The sequence below is a fragment of the Octopus sinensis genome, linkage group LG9, assembly GCF_006345805.1.
Source record: "Octopus sinensis linkage group LG9, ASM634580v1, whole genome shotgun sequence".
Taxonomy (NCBI): domain Eukaryota; kingdom Metazoa; phylum Mollusca; class Cephalopoda; order Octopoda; family Octopodidae; genus Octopus; species Octopus sinensis.
Genome location: NC_043005.1, coordinates 68,860,328 through 68,877,015, shown reverse-complemented (window position 1 = coordinate 68,877,015; position 16,688 = coordinate 68,860,328).

Here is a 16,688-nt window from a genome sequence, read left to right as displayed (position 1 = left end):
TTCATGCATTAAATTCTGCAATCTTCAGGTTCATGTAGTAGTGGTGACAGTCATGCTTCACAATTTTTGACTGTAGCGAGATGATTGAATATGTGCTTTAAATACAGTTGGGTAGGCTCCAAATGCTAGGTTTTGTAATCAATCAGTGACCAATCAGTGTGTAGCATCACTCAATTACTTAAGCTGATTGGTTGGTTGAGCTGACTGGTTTAGGCGTCACGCTTTGTTGGACATGTCAAGAGTCCTGTACCTTGACCCTGGCCGAAGCAGCAATTGTTGGGCTATTTTTAGAAATGGTGTAAATTGCCTTTGTCAGAGATTTTTATATTTTTATATTTCAATTGCCAGCATCATCATTGTCAGCACCTTAATTATTGTTGCTAGTGGTGATGGTGGTGGCAATAGAACTTTTAACCCTAAATAAGATAATTTTCCTGCTATCTAAGTATTATTACTATTGCTTATTTAGCTTGGGTTCGAATTTATCAATAAAATTCTTTTCTCTGATTCTCCTCTCGATTTCACTTGGGCTGTGTAATTTGTAGAACGGAAATATTATATACATTTTCCGGCCACATGTTGCTAGGTGGTTACTCAAAGGTATCTGACGGACCTCTGGGTCTCTAATCTGTTGCCGGATACACGTGAGCGTTCTGATAGTGCGTTTCCTGTCTGACCTACATATATTTCTTCACAATTTGGGCATTTGATGCAGTAAATTAAATTTCTGCCTTTGCAGTTCATATTCGCGTTTGTGAATATTTTCCCGGTTTTTGTCTTTATATATTGGTCGGTATGTATGAATTGGCATGTGTCACATCGATTATCATTGCATTTAGATACAGTGAATGTTTGGTCTTTGTTGCTAAGGTCAAATTTTGCCTTTGTTAGTAATTTTTTCAAGTTTTTAGGCTGTCTTTTACTAAGCACCATAGCTCGATCCGTGATTATGCCTTTTAATTCATTACTTTGGGCAATGATTGGTAGGTTTGCTTTTGCAATGTTGAAAATATTCTGGTGACATGGGTTGTGTGCCACTATGAATGGTATGACTTGTTCTTGTTTTCCTCTTCCTTGGGTTGTCCTACCTAAGTTGTTGTATGGGTATTTTTATAGCCCGCTGTATGCCATTTTCTATAAGTAGAGATGGGTATTTTTGTTTGAGCAAAAATTCTCTTAGTTCTATTAGGCGTTTGTTCCTGATATTTGCATCATCTATAATGGTACAAATTCTTCTGGCTAGGCAGTATGGGATGTTGCGTTTTGCATGTGGTGGATGGCACGACTTAAAATTTAGGTATTGATGTGTGTCTGTGTGTTTATAGTATATATCTGTGGTGATGGTGTGTCTTTTTTAATTACCATTATATCTAGGAATGGTAATTTGGTACTACTTATCTCCTTTGTAATTGGAGAGATGGGTGTAGGTTGTTCAGGAGGATATTGAACTCTTCCAGAGTATTTAGAGATTCTGTCCAGATTATGAAGCAGTCGTCAAGGTATCTCTTCCATGCCTTTTCAATATACTTTCTAAATCCAGTGCCATAGTTTACCTCCACCTCTTGGTAGAGTTGTTGTTCTAAGTATCCAATTACAGAGTTGTCGTAAACGGGAGCAAACCTCGTTCCCATCGCCGTGCCTCTAATTTGGATGTAATTCTTTCCATTGAAGAAGAATGTATTGTTTTCTAGAATAAGTTTGACTGTGTCTAATATAAATGGCACTGTGAATCTGCTGGGAATCACTTCTCTATGTTTTTCTAACCAGTATTTAATCGCCTTTATTCCTATTGGAATATTGGTGTAGAGGCTTACCACATCAAAACTTAGTAAAACTGAATTTGTTTCTGTTGTTTTGGGGAAGACGGGACAGGAAGTCGATGTCATCCCTGATGAAACTGGGTATGTAAGTACATAGTGGTTTCAAAACAATGTCAATAAAATTACTTAGACGGTGGGTAGGGCTTTATATATATATATATATATATAAAGTTATAGCCGTGAGTCTGTATATGGATAGATGTATCATTATATATTCCAATCCAAATATGTATGTGTGCAAATGAATGTGTGCGCAAGTGTATTTATGTACAATATTCCAACAAGTTTCTATTTAATTATGTTTCCTCTTGCCAGCTGATTATTAAATCTTCAGTTTTAATCATTTACCCTCATTTGTTTTACGCTTCTATATATAACCGAGTGAATATATATATATGTGTGTGTATGTACATCCACGCATATATATATATATATGTATATATATATACACACTCACACACATACACACACACACACACACATATATATATATATATATATATATATATATACACGCATATATATTTATAAACGTATATATATATATATATATATATATTTATGTTTTTTGTGTATGTATGTAAGTATTATTTCTGTATATATGTATTTCTGTATATATGTACGTGTGTATGATTGTTTATGCGTAATTAATTATATAACGGGCATGATATAGCTGAAAAATCTATAAATATATAACAAAGATATATCACCAGTAAATTTAATGAACATACATTAATTTAATCTGAAGAATAAATAACGTAATTATTGATATGATAATTATTTATGAAATTCAACGAAGCTTTCTATTCGATACTAGAAGGTAAATTCTCAAGCATTCAAACCAACATTTTGAAATGTTCAATTTAAAATTAATAAATGAGTGCGCATAAGGGAGTGAGCGAGGGTGGAAAAGGGGTAACAGAACTCGAGAGAGAAAGCAATGGAGATAAATAGATTATAGATGCATCAGTTGAACGATACAAGGAGCGAATACATAAATCCTTGAAGAAACATGTATGTTATTATTTTGTTTCAAATAAGATTAAATTCATAATATATCAAATATATGTGTATTATATATGTTAAATAAAATAAGACAACAAATCCAAGGCTGTGTGGAATTTCAGGATATTTATAATAAAGAGAAAGTTAGTCTTATAGCTGTTTCTGGGATATTAGGGATACCCCTTCATCAGAGTCGATGTGAGATGGCTAAATAGAAGGAAATATTAGAGTTCAATATGAGGAGTCATTTTTGAATATGTTATATTTGCAGTTCCATTACGCAAGGAAAGTGGTGCGTAGAAATGAAAAGAGCTTCCTGCCCTTTGTATATTACACACACACACACATATATATATATATATATATATGTATATATATATATACACTCTTTTATTTTTTTACTCGTTTCAGTCATTTGACTGCCGCCATGCTGGAGCACCGCCTTTAGTCGAACAATCGATCCCATGATATTTATTCTTTGGAAGCATAGTAATTATATTATCGGTCTCTTTTGCTGAACCGCTAAGTTACGGGGATGTAAACATACCACCAACGGTTGTCAAATGATTTGGGGGGACAAACAATATCGCGCAAACATATACATACATATATATATATATATGCATATATACGAAATGCTTCTTTCAGTTTCCGTCTACCAAATCCACTGACAAGGGTTTCGTCGGTCCGTGGTTATAGTACAAGGCACTCGTCCAAGGTGCCGCGTGGTGGGAATGAACCCGGAACCACGTGGCTGGTAAGCACGCTACTTACCACACAGTCACTTCTACGCATATATATATATATATATATATATATATATTATATATATATATATATATAGTCAGAGTTTCCCTTTTTTGAGAAATTACTATTAGATTCCCTTTAAGGGTTTATGCTTTCCATTCTCTTAATTTTTAATGTATAAACTGAATGTCAGTAATAATAAAATGACTGAACTCATAGACCAGTAATAGGATGGAACAAGAACTGTTACATGATATGAAAACCAAGCTCTACGCAAGTAATTTTGCAGCTGAAACCACTCAAATAATTTATTAATTCATTGTGACAAAAAAATGTGCAATTATTGAAACAGCTATCTTAAATATGATATTTTTATTTTCCTCAAGCAAAGAGGGTAACGGAAATAATATGAATCATTAAAAATTATGGTAACAACTTCAATACTATACATATAAATAATATTTATTACTTGGTTTTGCAGATCACATCGTTTTATATTCCAATAAGAATGAAAGGCATGGTACCTGTTTCATGTGGTGGCCGCACAATTTGCCGTAAACAAACTCCCCGTAGGACAATTGACCGTAGACAATTCGACATTTTGCGGTGACGATTAGAAGCTTGAAACTGCGTCGTTAATTAAATAAGGTAGATAAAGGAATAGTATTTATTGTTGAATTGATAATTTATAAACAGAAATGTCGTTTAATATTTATTTTAAAATAGCAAGCTTATCTTGAAAATTCAAAAGCAAAAAGCTTGTTTTGAGAGGTTACTTCGACCATTTACAATATTTGTCTATAAAAGGTGAAACTTAAACTCTTACAATATTAAGTACTCTATTAAAAGCAGCGGAGGTTGTGATGAGCCCGCAGACAACACTAACTTTATAGGCTAGAAATAAAATATGGAGGCAAAGTCTATTTAAAGTGTTTTGATTCAAAGAGTAAAGCTGAGTAGAGGAGTGATCTCTATTTGTAAAATTATAAATGTGCATATACATGCATTGAATCCTAATCAACCAAAAATGCACATATGAAAGAAAATGCACTTCAATCTCAGTTAACTTGAAGCTCTTTGATTGGTGCCGCATGTGGAGAATTGGAGGATGAAGGACGCTCTCTTGTGCCATCAACTTCGATTTTATCGAAAAAACATTAGAAGTTGGAGACAAAAAGAAGAAAAGTTCCCTTCTATACCTAGATGAAGAATCGGCTATGTAATTCCCGAAGAATTTACGTTTCTACAGAATAGAGAAAGAATTTTACTCAACGATAGTGAGATGGAAGATGAAAACAGAATGTTGATATTTGATACGACCGCAGGGTGGCACGATCAAGAAATACATAAGAATTGGGCATGTTATGGAGCATTTAAGGTCTGTCCTGTAATTTATTATCAGTTATATACTTTACATGCTAACATAGGCCACGATTTTACGGTCTCTTTCCGAATAAGGCTCTTGACACATACAATAGGTTTTTTCAAAAGGTTAAGGATTTGCTAGAGTCCCAAAGACAAGAAGATCTAATAATTCATTTTGAACAAGCTAGTTTTCTAACTTTTTCTGACAATTTTCCATTTTCAAATATAACATGCTGTTTTTTTTTGGGGGGGGGTTTTTGTTGTTGTTGTTTATGCCTGTCTAAATGTTTACAGAAAGTTGACAGATTTTGGGCTTAAAGGTGCGATATCAAACTAATTCTGATTTTAACACAAAAGTAAAGTGCCTTATGACACTTACATTCATCCCGCCTCCAAACACTATCGATGCATTTATAGAACGTATGTATTTGTCTGTTCGATAACTTGTCACAATTTGTGGCATATTTTGTAAAGCATTACATTGGTGGGGAGAGAGGTAGGGGAGTTCGTAGCCGAAGAGTACCTCCTACTTTGGAATATGTATGAAAGAACCCTAAATCAGCTGGCTAACACCAAAAATAGAACAGATGGTTTCCATGATGCGCTGCAAGCATTTGTTAGAAATACTCATCAAATTTATTGTAACTTAAAAATCTCTTGAGAAATGAAGAATCTCTTTCTAAAAAGAAGGTAAACTATGCGAGAAACCGCAACCAAGAAAAATTACAAAGATGTTTATATGCACATACTAAGCATTGTCACAGTTTACAATCAAAATCAAAAACAACATTATTTGCATGCAATGTCAATGATTTTTAGCTTTTTAGTTTGTTAGCTTATCTTTTGAAACAAAGCGTATGATCTCTATTAATTTTAGTTTTATTTTTTTTATCTTTCTCTGTTCATGCTTTACTACAAATGTCCTTGCGGCAAAATATCCTCAAAATATTGTCTTACGGTGAAAATATTGCTTTACGGTGAATAGACCTACGGTCAATTGTCCTACAGCGAAATGCCTTACGGCGAATAGACCTGGATCCGTTTCTTATAGACATTTTCATGAAAAACTTAACTTTTAAGACAAACGTTTAGACACAAATTCGGTTTATGGCATTGCATTGTTACGTACTCCATTCATTGAATTGCTTCATTTGTTTTAATGCGATATCTAACCGTCTTAATTATAATCATGATCAACCGATACGATTATACCAACTCTCCCCTCAAGAGATTGCAGAACTCCTTTCAATCTAAACGCTTATGAAAATTACTGTTACTCCTTCTTTTGCTATTGATCAGAAATATATAATTTCATATAACACTGCTCTTATCTGAGAAGCATAAAATTATGGGCACCCAATACGCATTTACCCACCTTTATTCGTACAACGATTTTTAAAATTTCGCAATACACCCTTGTGATAAAAGAATATGGGTTCATAATAACCTTAACAAAAATAGGTTATTGAACTTCGGCATATTTTATTAATGAATGTATCATACTGATTTCCGAGTACAATAGTAACATATCATGACGAAATAAATTTTAGTTTTCATGTGTAATTTATGTGAGAAAATAAATATTTTCAGCTGGCAAAATTTACTTTTGACACTATGTATTAAAGAAGAATAGTGAATTTATTTTTTGCAACTATTAATGTCTACGTTGCTAAATTTCTTCTCTCGTAGTGTTTTACGAATTAGTAACATAGCAGAGAAGATGGTCGAGACATCGCACTTTACCAAATATATACGTTTTATTTATTTATTATCATTGTAATTCAATGAAATTCCTAATTTGAATGAATAAAACAAAACAGAAAAAGATACAACTGTACTTGTTCATTTCTAATGATGGCCAGGAAATGGAGCTTTGTTTGTGTCTATTTTGGGACGTTTCTTTTTGCCTCTGTTATTGTATGTGAGTGGCATATGTTTTTATCATATATTTAATTTTCTCTATAGAATGTAATTTTTTCTATATGTAATAATTTACTTTTTTCATTGTTGAATTTATAAAAGGTGAAATCTTAAAATTTATATATATGTATATGTATGTATGTATATATATATATATATATATATATATATATATATATATATATATATATATATATATAATATATGCATATGTTTTCAGGAGTCGCTGTGTAGTAAGAAACTTACTTCCCAACTACACTGTTCTGGGTTCAGTCCCACTGCTTAGCATCTTGGACAAGTGTCTTCTACTATACCCTCGAACCGACCAATGCCTTGTGAGTGGATTTGGTAGACGGACACTGAAAGAAGCTCGTCATGTATATATGTATATATGTATATATATATATATGTGTGTATGTATTTGTATGTTCATATTTGTTCCGTCGACCAACACTTGACTAATGCTGGTGTGTTTATGTACCCGTAACTTAGCTGTTCGGTATAAGAGACCGTTCGACTAAAGGTGGTGTTCCAGAATGGCCGCTGTCAAATAACTCAAACAACTAAAAGAAATATTAGATAAAACCATTAAAAAATTATGTGGTACTGCAAAGGTTAGGTGGTGTTTCAACTGCACATATTCAGACAAGGGAACGAAATAACATCAAGCCGTTTTCAAGCAAAGATTAACCTGAACAGCTAAACTTACTACACTTAAAAAGCACCTAGTTCATTTCACTTAAAAGCGTAGAAGTTATACACTCACCCTCGATAAGAATTCTTTCGCAGAAGCCTCAGAATATTAGTAATTAATCGACGATGCAATACAGTCGACAATGAAAGACAGATAAACCTCAACCCCTGCTGAATATCCAATAAATTACTGCACGTGAATAGCTGCTCGATCAGAAATGTCTACTCTTAACGTAAATATAACAAAGTTAGAGTACACAATAGACTTTCCAGTAGAGAGCAAATTAGACAAGCTGCTCAACAGAAACAATGCAGAAGTTTTCTACAGCTGCAGAAAAATTATTCGGTTGAACTTATTGATATCAAAACGATGGATCAATGATCGGGCAAACACGTATGAAAATGTATGTCATTGCGGGAGAGAAAGCATGTGTTATTACCTTTCGAACAGTTCAAACTTAACGTCAACAAAGCAAAACACTATGAGAAGGCTAAACTAATGCTCAAATTAAAAATAAATCATAGGAAATAGACGTAGGAGTGGCTGCGTGGTAAGTAGCTTGCTTACGAACCACATGGTGCCGGGTTCAGTCCCTCTGCGTGGCACCTGGGGCAACCAAAGGGCCAACCAAAGGCTTGTGGGCGAATTTGGTAGACGGAAACTGAAAAGAAGCCCGTCGTATATATGTCTATATATATATATATATTTATATGTGTGTGTATATGTTTGTGTGTCTGTGTTGCCCCCCCCCCCCAACACCGCTTGACAACAGATGGTGGTATGTTCACGTCCCCGTAACCTAGCGGTTCGGCAAAAGAGATAAATAGAATAAGTACTAGGCTTACAAGGAATAAGTCTTCGTGTCGATTTGTTCGACTAAAGTCGGTGCTCCAGCATGGCCACAGTCAAATGACTAAAACATGTAAAAAATATCTAAATCAATGTCCAAACAACAACTGTACTACAAATGTTATCATTAAATACCGATACACGAAACACACCGTCCGTGAACATCTCGGTCTAAACGTATCTCGGATTTGAAGAAAATATAACGGCAAATAAAAAATTGGCGAAATAATATTCAGTATATCACCATATAAAAAGGTTACAACATAATCGTGTCAAACAACAAAGCAAGTGAATAAGAGGTTTTGAGTCACGATTATGACACCAAGATAAATTCATCTTCAAAACAGACCAAACATCCAAACAGATAAAAACAATTTTACTGCCTTGGACATACAAAATACTGATATCCACATTACATGATCAAACACCTCTCAATGGAAAGTAAATTTATAATACACATAGACGTGCATAAACACAAAAAAAACAATATGTCTTGACCAAAACAAAATGACGTACGCAAAGAACAAGCTGCTTATGTCGATACACCACAAACAAAACTTCTCTTCACACAACGCCCCAAACCACTTATAATCTATTAGACAGTCTAAATGTAATGCAATTTATATACGCAAGTAAGTCTTAGAAAATAATTAGAAAATTTTATCATACTGTCACTGACCCTGTACATCATATTTAATGCGTGATACTTGCATATTCTTCCATAGCTGTGCACTTTATAATTAAGCTAATCAAACTGATAATAATGTTGAATAATAGCTTAAAACATATCTTATCAGTTTGATTAGTTTAATTATAAAATCGCTGTCATCTCATTCATCCAACTCACAAACAAAACATTTGAATATTTCAATCTTAACGCCAAAGCATTCAAACGTCATAATATTAATGAACACTCAGTTATGAGTATCCTCATGAATTACCGTCATATTTTAGACCATTCATTCGTAACTATTTCCAGATGAAGATTTTCCTATTTCAAACGTTCAGTTTAGTAAAGCACGGGTAGGGATATACAAAATAAAGATAAATTTGCAAATTGCACACGTGTAATAACACCCAAAGACAATAAACATAAAATGACACACATCAACAGAAGCAAATCTAATCTACTAAATAGATATAAACACGTCATAAACAAACTAAAAGATTGTTAATCAAGAGACCCAAATATATATTAGCAAAAACTCACATACAATAAACAGAGGCAAAAAGAAACGTCCCAAAATAGACACAAACAAAGCTCCATTTCCTGGCCATCATTAGAAATGAACAAGTACAGTTGTATCTTTTTCTGTTTTGTTTTATTCATTCAAATTAGGAATTTCATTGAATTACACTCCCACGACAAACAGTCAGCTACGCATATATCGATTGAAGTTGGACATAGGTAAACAGCAGTTAAATGCATTTCACTCCAAGTAAATGTGAGTACTTTTCCTCCCTCATATATATATATATATATATATATATATATATATATAATATATATATAATATATATATATATATATATCCAGCTATGTTGTTGTTGTTGTTTTTGTCTCATTTGGTCTAAAGTCGTATGACAACCACCGTTATATATATTTTTGTTTATTCATTACTGTTTTCAATTTCGTTTTCGTCTCTTGTATTCACATCCGTCTTGTGCGTTCACATTCCTGTCTTCTACCAAGAAATCTAATGCTTACAGCTTAGTTTTTTTTCTTGGGGCTGGCCGAGTTGGAGCAAATATCAGAATTGAACAGCCGAAATTTGCTATGATGATTCGGTGTCTGACTGAAGATTGAAGGCTTCGAATGATTTGTCTGTGTTCCGTGTTCGTCCCTTCCTGTATTTCACGTTCATTATATATAAAAACATTCATTCTTATGTATGTATACAGATTGAAACAGAGAAAGAAAGAAAGAAACAGACAGGCCGGCAAACAGTGGTTGGGAGAGGCAATTACATGGATAAACAAATTATATGCAAAAAGTTTGTGTATGTTATACAATATATATATATATCGTTATATAGTCAATTCATATAAATCAAAGACTGGAGATTTTCAGACGACGAATATTTAAGGATAAACATAGAGATATCAATATATAAGTAGATCAAACTTACACAGACTATAAACGAGAGAGAAAATTAATGGGAAGGTGGTAAGGTGTTCGTAGTGAATCTAAACTGAATACTCGAATAGAAAAATAACACCACCACTCCCTGCACAACGCGACATGACGACTGAAAACAAGCATATATATATACCACTAAGCACACACCTAGCTACATGTGGAGAAGGAAAATTTAAGATATTTCCCTTCTCCAAGTGTCCGAAGAACGACACCCCCTTCAGGAGGAATATGGAAAAACATTTCATAGCTAAGTTCTCCCCCAAATTAAATGGCTGAAACTTTACTCAACATACATTGAAGGACAAATCTGTGTGTGTGTAGATGTGTGTATTGCCTGTTATATACATCATATTATATTATTATCTTTATAATTCACTTCCATCTTTACCTTTTAATTGTCACTTTAATTTTAACTTTCCTATAATATACAATTTTCAAGATGGTATAATTGGTTGTTCATTTTGAACCGATAAAAAGTTTTTTCAAATATTTTATGTATAAGTCTGTGTGTGATATATATGTTGGTATAAATATCAACACACAAAAATATTTTTTCTTCTCCACTTCCTCCCTTATTTTTATTTTTATTTTTATTTTTTATTTTTTATTTTATTTTTATATTTTTATTTTATTTTCTTTTATTTTTTATTTTTTATTTTTATTTTTATTTTTTATATTTTTTTATATTTTATATTTTTATTTATTTTTATATTTCTATATTTTTTTTATTTTTTATTATTATTTTTTTATTTTCCCTTTCTCTTTTTGTCTCTCTCCCCTTCTCCAAACACACAGACACACACACACACACACACACACACATACACACACACACACACCACACGCACGCACACGAAAACAACAGGGACACACAGAGACACACACACACACACAACACAACCTCCACAAATGATCATAGAAAGTGTGAACCCAAATGACATTTGCCAGGCCAACCTACGCACAACACACACTCAGTGACATCGAAATGGACGGCCAAAGTTCTTATAAAACCACAGGCGGTCCAGTAGACCAACGGAAATAACACTTCTTCACTCTCAGATATAAACGCGCACACACACACACACACACGCACGCAACACGAAAACACACAGGGACACAAGGACCACACACACACACACACACACTCCACAGAATGATCATAGAAAGTGTGAACCCAAATGACATTTGCCAGGCCAACCTACGCACAACACACACTCAGTGACATCGAAATGGACGGCCAAAGTTCTTATAAAACCACAGGCGGTCCAGTAGACCAACGGAAATAACACTTCTTCACTCTCAGATATAAACGCGCACACACACACACACACACGCACGCACAACCACATACACACACACACACACACACACATACACACATTTTTTCTCTGTCTCACTTCCTCCTCACCCACTACTACAAAACTATAAAATGTTCAAACTTCCCAGAACTGATTTGATTTGAAAAGCCCACTAGAAATAGCCTTTAAGATATCTACGATTGACCACTGCAAGGGGAATTACTCCTGTAAGACAAACGGGGCTTGGTTTTTTCACAGCGGGGGGTTTCCTTGACAAGGTAGGCTTAGATGAACACACACACACATAAAACATAATATATATATATATATATATTTTTTTTTTTTCTTTCTGCCACCCAACGGTTATCACGGCAGTAGCCACTGACAGCCGAACGATCAAACGCACACACGTACACAAAAAATGTTTTCTACCCCTACGCCAACACACACATATATAGAACAGTATACACACACACACGTCTCTAAGTAGTTTTTCTCGCCACTTATAAAACATCCAATATTCTTTAAATAGTCAGAACTTTATTCTCCGTCACAAAGAACATCTATACACCCTCACCCACATGATTGACCGATGCCTGACCCGTTGAATTCTTCAGCCACCGGTTCTCAACATACACTGATAAACAGTTCGCCATGGCTCTTGGGAGCACAGTTCGATTTGTTTTTTGCTCCGCCTCTGTTATGTTTTTGTTTTTCCAACGGATTTCCTTTTTTCTTCCTGAAGAGAAAGACACAATGGTCCCATTATTCAATCGGATTTTGGTAATTTGTGCCTTTCGAAACACGTGTAGAATGAAATAAAAACGATTCTGTTCAATCTGCGTTCAGCTCCATTTCTTCAATTCACCCTAATGTTATATATATATATATATACATATATATATATATTATATATATAAGTACGTATTTGTATGCACAATCGGACTCACATACGCACACGTACACAAACGCTCGCGCGTACTCATATGCAATATATAAATAAGGCCAGGAGGTATGAGACCAATACCTTTAGTGATCCAGTTGTTATCCATAGAAAGACGGACGTTTCGCAGCCCATATGTAAAATTAATATATCTTAGAGCATAACATATTCTACATGCATGTACTAGTACGTATGCGATAAATTGTACAGTGCAACTATACATTAGTATTGCAACTTACACTCCTACGTAATTTAAGAAATACACACGTGTGTGTGTGTGTGTATGTGTATAATACGAATAATAAAAATAATAGCGTTGTAATATAAGTACATGCTATGAAAATTATCAACAAAACAGATTATTGCTTTAATAATTATGGAGTAATATAAACGAAAGAATTATCAAAGTAATAAAATTTTTCAAATATGTCCTTTTCTACTAGAGACACAAAGCCTGAAACTTGGGGGAAAGGACTTTGTCGATTACATCGACCCTTGTGCTCAGTTGGTACTTAATTTATCGTCTGTGAAATTGTATTCAGTACGTAAGGAAGGACGAAATACAGTTGAGCAATTTTCCCGATGTGCTAACGATTCTGCAAGTTCGTCGTCTCCGAAAACAATTTTCTTTCTTATAATATTGCTGCTAATTTTCTGTCTGTCACATGGAATTACTATTTACCAAAACCTGATGAGTATTTTATCATAAAGTACCAGATAATTTTCCACTAATAGACACTGGAGATGTAAACGATTTAATTGCAAATATTGGTGGCTACCTTTGCACATGATATTCCTGATTACTTTGGAATAACATTATATTAAACAAATTTAAATTCAATTTAATAAATTATATATCTTAAAAATTTAATTATACAAACAGTGACGTTTATTCCTAATGAAGCAGCTACTGAACGTAATCAAATTATAATATATCTGTGAAATTTATGCTTTTCCTAATTTTATTGGACTCACATAATTACACACAGAAGCACACGCAAACACACATATTCCTATAATTTTGTATCTGAGAGTCGTTATTTAATAGTCTAATACGTTTCTTTTCTCTATGTTTTTACGTGATAGATTTAAACTGAAACAGGTTTGCGAGTTGATGCTAACAAGTAGCGAAAAACAGGTGCTGCGTTTTTATGGGTTCGAATTTTAATAATAGCGACAGTATTGTTTGTAATTGTAGAATTGATTGCAATAATAATGATGTCAATGATTGCATTAATCGATGTAATAACAGAAGCACTATGAAGGTGATGCTTATTTCCATCATTATTTTCGTATTGGTAGAAAACATAATGGAGTTTATGATGTATTTCTGCTTAGAAAGAGACCATATATTTTCCGTTTATATGCATTTTATTCATTTCTCCGGGTTCCTGGATACGTTTATCTCTTTCGTTTATTCGTTTTCGTTTTTTTAGCTATTTTCCATCAACACAGTCGTCAATGAACTGCTTAGAGGATTTCATTCCAATAACATTATATAATTCTTTCTGTCACTGCATGCTCTTTGGGTTCTATCCATCACTACTTCCAAACCTTCAGCAATGAGGAGCATCCATAACTGCCTTACATGTGATATATCATTTTAAGAGTTTTAACAATGGTTCACTTATGACTCGCTTCTCATTCGTGCACCTATGTTTGTGTTGCTGTGACTATGCACACAACACACACACTTACACACACACAAACACACATGTATATATATGTATATGTATATGTCTCTCTCTCTCTCTCTCTCCATATATATATTTACATACATACACGCACATACACACATACACACACATATATCCATGCATATATTTTTGTTGCAGTGTTTCTTTTGTTGAAAGCCGTTCGCCTCTTGGTGAGAATCTATGTTTGCACTTCATTTTTCTTCCCTTTCAGGTTTTTACCTTGTTTCCACAGATTAAATCATTCAATATTGATATTTCCCCTCTCATTATTTCAATCTCTTCTTCAATTTTACTTTTCCAATTTGGAATTCTTCACAGGTTTGTATTTCTTTGTTTTTGTTTTTTTCAGAGGAATACTGTTGGTTTCAATTGTCTTAGAAGATGCGTACATAATTTAATTTAATTCAGTAAGATCTGGTTTTAGTTCTTGTATAAATTCCTTTGTTCCATAGTTTCCAATTTTAATTTGTTTTCTATTTTGGATTGTATTTTAGAGCTTATGAAGTGGTTCTCTATCATGCATATCAAGATAAACAGCGCATAACCGTGTAGGTGTGCCCGGATAGAACTTTCTTCCGGAAGAGTAACCCATCCCACTCAATTTGTCCTTGAATAAAGGTTGTTTCAGAATGTTGAACGAAGCGGCCATGTTTTCAGAGTTGAATTATTCAGACTCCAAACATTCCTCTCAATACATAGCTATGATGCTCCTGCACTCCTCCTGCTCATGATAAGAGATGCGTATATTATCAGCCACCAACGGACATACTGAAATGATTAAGGTCAAACAACTGATATAGAAATCTGTGGTATTGAGCAAGTTAATATGCACGACCCGCATATTAACTTGTAAGAAGAAGCTAATATGCTCGACCCGCATAGCTATTTCTTAGTATCCGGTTATATATTAATAGCATCTGATCGTTTTTCGCAAGTTCTATGACTTTAACTCATTTCTTTGTAATATTTTAAAGTGAAATCTTTCTTCAAGTATTAATTTTCCATTGATATTTCAGACATTCAACAACTTAGCTACCAATCAAAATATTGCTTTTACCATGCTATTGTAATGTGGCATGTGATGATAATACCTTATTTGTTTCACTATATTTCATTTATCACTTTCTTATATATCATTAATTGACCACCCTTGTAAGTTATCATCCTTATAATATATACAAGTTGAACTTACTGTTTGGAAACAATCTTAAATACAATGCAGTTAGTAATGTGTAATAAATAGATTCATAAATCATCCTTGATTAGTAGATATGTAATATTTGGTTCCTATTCATATTTAACAAATGGATAATTTCTCTTAGTTATAAACAGTATCAAACTTTGGTTTGCTTGTAATAGGAAACGTTGGTTTTAATTCAGTCACACTATGAATGGTTTTCTGTAAAGCCTAATAAATATCACTTAACTAATGGTAGGAATATAATAAATGATATCATTATAGCTTTATTTTTATATATGCATTTTATAGAGATAGAAGTGAATCGAATGTACCAAGATAGTATTTATTTCTGATTAAAAATACATAGCACCATCAAATGGTTTTAATTCAACGTTAAATGACAAAATAATAGTGCTGGTAATAACACATATATAATATCCTCCGTATAGTGAATTGGTTAATGAAATATCATTAGCTTCTTCTGCAACAAATAAAATGTTACCTTTAGAAAATATCTGTGAAAAAGATCAATATGTTTCATAGATAGAACCCTACAAGAAGAAAGAGGTTTCAAATATATACGAATAAGGAGACGATGATGAGTTCCCTAAATAAGAGATAAACGGCTGGTGATTTATAATGTTCAGGTTGTAACTCCATGGCTAGAAGTATATTCAGCTGTATTTGATAATCATTTCATCTAGCAAGCAGTGCCTGCCTTATATGCGCTGTTTGTCTTGATATGCATGATAGAGAACCACTTCATAAGCACTAAAATACAATCCAAAATAGAAAACAAATTAAAATTGGAAACTATGGAACAAAGGAATTTATACAAGAATTAAACCAGATCTCACTAAATTAAATGAAATTACGTACGCATCTTCTAAGACAATTGAAACCAACAGTATTCCTCTGAAAAACAAAGAAGAATGAAATAGAAACCTGAGAAGTATTCTCAATTGGAAAAGTAAAATTGAAGAAGAGATTGAAAAACGAGAGGTGAAATATCAATATTGAATGATTTAAT